Raw genomic sequence first — 5,202 nt, 5'->3', positions numbered from 1 at the left:
CTTTCGGATGTCTCACGTCGTAGACTTTTCTTTGCAGGCCGACGAAACCCCATGCACCATATTGTACACCATCGGCGACCAGAAGGTGGACGTGGGGAAGGCGACGATAATGAAGCCGAAGGAACCATTGTTCCACAGCCGTCCGATCCCCCTGAACGTCTTTAAGGTTTTCGTGGCCAGTGTCAAACCGGGCCACGAGAATTTGCCTCCTCTGGTACTAGGGGGGGATGACGACGAGACCCCACGGCGGCTTGGTGATTGTTGCAATGGGTGGGTCCTGTTGTGGCCAAAGAGTCTGCTTCGTCTGGAGGCGGCCGGGAGCACACCCACGAGCACGCAGCCTCAGCAAGGTATGGACATCAACACCCCACCTACCCAATTAGCGTCGGGTGTCGGGTTGGGTGATAGCGGACGGGGTAAGGAAGAGGCTCCATTAGTCGCTGATGACATCGCCATGGATGAGGATGAGGATGACGATGGAACTCAACAGTATGTCTATACTGGCGCCTACTCAGGGTTTGAGCGTCATGAGTCGTTGCATGAATTGCCGTCTCCGGAGGCTGAACGCATTATGGACGACCTTCCGGTAGTAAAAAAGTCTAGGAAGAGAGCGACGAAAGGCAAAAAAGCTGATTCTATGATCCAGCCGCCTCAGCAGCCTCGGGTTCAAGACCGTATAGATATCCCCGGTGCGGATAAATGGCATATCCACGGTCAACCAATCCTACCTGCAAGAGCGCTAGGGGCCAGATTCGGCGATCTAAGGAGACTTCATGACGATGTGCTGCGGATAGAGAAAGGCCTCATCGCCTCGAAAGATCCTGGATACCCACTCTATGTGGTTAACATTCCGCGGCAATTGTCGTACGTCGACTTCTTCCCCGCGGATAAGTTATTCCTTGGATTCGATTACATATTCGACATGTTTCACGTGAAGAAGCTGGATTTTACGTTTGTCCTCCTTTATGCCTTGCACATGAACTACATCATCGGGGTTGAGCACATACCTTATATCTGTGTCGCTGACCCGTACTTCATGCACGAGGGCTTCTTGGGAATCTGCGCAAAGCACCGTGAATACGCGAGGGAATACATCGTCAGTTTCATGCTCGCCAATAAGGATAAGGAGATGATTCTCGTGCCTTATCATCCCCTGTAAGTCATCCGTGCGGATATCCTTCCTTCGATTTCAATCATTCATTTGCACGGTGGAGGCTAATTAATTTGAGGTGTACTTATTTTGCGCAGCGGCGGGCGCGCCGTCCTCATCATCCTCTACCCCCGATACTCCCACGCTCTTTACTTGGACTCGTCGAAGAACATTCACAAAAAGGATTACACCCACATCAAGGATGTTCTCGACAGTGCCATGTTTTACTACGAAGCACGGGGTGGAGAGGTCAAGGACAAGAAGAGAAGGGGCGGCAGGCTCGCCTTCGGCCATAAGACCAACTTCTGTGGCATACAGCAAATGAGTGATTCTCTTAATGATGGATTCTATGTCCTACACCACATGCTGGAGTACAGACGGGATCACCAGAACCTTCGCATGGCAGCTACATCCGGTGATGCCCATATTCTGCAATGGGTAAAGAACGTAGGAGATATCGAGGATCATCGACTTCGAGCTGAGTTCTATCACATCCAGCGCGAACTTGCCCAAATCTTCATGAAGGAGGTCGTTGAAAAAACATGGATGTTCTACGAAGAAGGACAAATGTCGCGGGAAGACGTCCGAACACGGGTAGCCTCTCAGCGTCTTGACCTGAAGCCTTTCACTAGGCTCGGGGACTATCTCCCTAACTTGGATGGATGGCACGACATGTTGGAGTGATTGTCGATATATGACAATGTGTCCATTTAGTCCATACTTTCTGTATGACGAAACTTTGCGTTATGCACGACGAAACATTATTTGTGATGTAATTAAACTGTCCTCCCCGACTAGCGACGATCACTCTAGTTAGGGCATTTTGGGTACGATCAACTTTGTTATTTATGCTTATGATATGTTGCTTCTATTTTTGCCAAGTCCGTCTCTTTCTATTGCTCAACTATATATGTTGCATATCATCAACTCATGTGACGATGCAAGTGCATAGAGCATCGATGGCGAAGAAGTGCTACGCCAGGAGTATATATACGACGAGTGGCCGGAGTGTCAGGCCCAGGTGTACCGGTTTCCGGTTTCCGAGCAACAGGCAGTAGTTAGTTTAGGTTCACGCTAATGCGAGAGAGGGATACGAACTCATGTACTGCATAGTTCCGCTCTCACTCAAAGTGATAGCTCTTCTCGCGTATATCATTGTTTAGATGGATGACGATGCAGTTGCAAGTAATCGAGACTTGTATCGCTATTTTCGAGATGATGACGAGAGACCACTTTGTGTTGGATGATGATTATGATTATGACATGATTTGATGAGACTAGTTTTATGTATATGCTATGATTACATTTGTATGTGTATGATATGCTAAAGATTATTGTATAAAGCCTATTCAAATACAAAACAAATATGCAGAAAATAAACTAATAAAACTAGTAGTAGCGAGGGGGACAAAGTTAGTAGTAGCGCTGCCTTACCAGTAGCGCTTCCCTGTAAAAAGCGCTGCAGATAATATCAGCAGCGCTCTTCACCAAAGTGCGCTACTGCTATGCATGTATAGCAGTAGCGTGGGACGACAGACGCTACTGCTACACGTTAGCTGTAGCGCCTTATCAGTAGCGCATCGTCCCGCGCTACTGATAGGCCTAAAACCCGTGCTGCTGCTAGGCTTTTCCCTAGTAGTGTTAGTGAGCTTGTGCGTGTGAGGATGGAATGGATCCAATCCAAGATGAGTTGCCTCCGATGGTGGTGGCTAGTCCTATTTACAGAGGCCCTGGTCCTCTTCCCAATTGTTTAGGCTAGAAGGGATCCCACAACGGCCAATTTGAAGGGGGACAGCTAGTATAAGCTATCCTGACAAAAGGTGGTCTTTACCTGCCAAAGGCTCTGGTGGTGACTCCGTCGTGGGCTCTGCAATGACCTCCGTCCGGCCGTCCTGCTGGTCTTGGTCTCGTTGCACCGATATGGAAACCTTTGCCTGATCCCTCGGGACTCCTTGCCTGCAACTGCCCCGGCAACTAGTACTCTGCGCCCCTGGCACCCGCCTGGCCTTGGTTGTCATGGCTCACGTCACCGAAACCTCGCGAGGTGCCCCTCGTCTTCATCTCTCTGCTCCTCGCGAGCCAGCCTAGTGAGGCTGCCCTTGAGGAGGTCTTGTGTCGTACGCCTAGTGAGGCTTGGCCCCTCGCGAGGGTCTTGAGTGTTTTGCTGATGAAGATGGGCCGTACCAGGCCGTTAGTGGAGCTACGCCATGGGCCGCAGGCAGGCATGTCTGGGGACCCCCGTTCCCAGAACGCCAATGGTAGCCCCCGGGCCCAAGGCGCGCTCAAACTTGGCTTCGAGGCGAAGCCAAGGGGCAAGTGCGGAGCACCGCGGGCCCCAACCGCCTGCGGCCTTGATTGACGCGTGGTGATTGACGGGACGTGGGCGTCTCCACTTCCCCACACTGCATCGGCAACTGCCCGACTTGACGCGTCCTTGGTGCATGCTGAAAGGCCATCATTACCTGCGATCATGGGGGTCGTCGGTTGGCCTCCTCCTGCTATAAATGGGGAGGGGCGGAGTCCCCGTTGCCCATCTCTTCCTCCATTCTGCCTGCTTCTTCTTCTCCTTCTTGCTTGCTTGACTGCCTCGCAGCGCCGCCCATGGCGCCGATTCGGAGATTCTCCGCCGCTGAGAAGGGGAAAAACCCCCGTGAGGAGCTAGATCCACTCCCACCGAAGAAAAGGCTGGCCCGCTCCCGAGACGTTGCCGTGGGGCGAGAGGTGGCGAGGCCTTGGTACGAGCCGCCTCCCCTCGGTTACCCGCTTCCCTTGTACGCCCAGGCGCAAGGCCCCGGAGAGGGAGGCAGCGGCTTGCGCCGCTCGCACCATGGCCGCGGTGGCCACGCCGTGGCGCGCCGCCGCCCCGTGAACCCACGCCCAGGGCTCCTCGCATGAACTCGTGGTGTGGGCGGCGATGCCACCGTGCATGTGGATCCGGTTCCCACAATTCTTCACTTCAGAGATGCCGCCGACGTGGCTGCAGCACACCGAGTGCGACACCCCAATGACGGGAGCAGAGGTCGAGGTCGTCTCCCAGGGCATGATCTTCATGACCCACGGATGGGGTGAGGTCGCCCGCGTCTGCCGCGTGGAGGGGGCCCTCGCTATCCATTTTGAGTACGATGGTGCCTCCATGCTATTCTTCAGGGTCTTTGATGAGCAAGGCCGCCGGCTGGAGTGCTGCTCAGGAGGGAGCCGTCAAGACGGTGCGGCGACCGGCACTGGCCCTGCCATTGGTGATGCCGGCAGTCCCTCCAGCAGCAGCGATTGCGTCTGGGAGTCCATCAGTTCTCCTGAGCCTGACGAGACTCCAGAGACAAGCGACGACAGCTATGTGCCCCCGAGCTCCCGCCGTGCCAGGAGCGCAGCAGCGGTGTCTCCTCGTCGTAGCCGCTGATCTGGATAAGGTTGGCGTCGGCCTCCCGTGGACCACTGTTGATGATGGCATCGACTGCGACGCTCGTAGATATAGCTTCTGATAGTCTTCTCCTTTTGTTCCCTGTGAGGAATCAAAATGAACCCCACGGGGGTGTGTAAAGAATCTGTAGTGCATGTTGTGTCAATACCATCCTTACTATGATACCCTATGATTGCGTGTCGTTGCGTCGGCTTGGTCCCCCCTTTCCAGCCTCGCAGCAGCTTGGCGCTCTATGCTGACAGGTCCCAGTCCCCAGGCAGGCTTCAGCCGTCGCTGGTATGCCAGGTCGCGATGCCATGGTCAAGGCCAGGAGGTGAGCGGCCCGAGGTCCGGTGAGAGCTCCTGAGGCGCGATGCTCAAGAGGTCCCCTTTAGCATGCAAGCAACTCCCTTAAGGTAGGAAAGGTAGGTGGCATTGCCGTAGCAAGGCCGCTGGGGCTAGGAACTCTGTGTCATAGCGCCGGCTGGCTCGTATGCGTGAGTTATCTTTAGCGATCCTGGGTCGAGTCCTGGTGCCGTGCCCGGCTCAGGCGTCGGTGGTGGTACTACTAGGTCAGGCCCATGTTGGATCCTTCCTCCTCTCGTGCCCTCCTGAGTGCTCTGCGTTCTCGGGTCCCGACCCTCGAGCAAGGCTC

Source organism: Aegilops tauschii, chromosome 7 (assembly GCF_002575655.3).
Source record: "Aegilops tauschii subsp. strangulata cultivar AL8/78 chromosome 7, Aet v6.0, whole genome shotgun sequence".
Lineage (NCBI taxonomy): Eukaryota > Viridiplantae > Streptophyta > Magnoliopsida > Poales > Poaceae > Aegilops > Aegilops tauschii.
The sequence above is the reverse complement of the archived record's forward strand: the minus strand, read 5'-3'. Positions refer to the sequence as shown.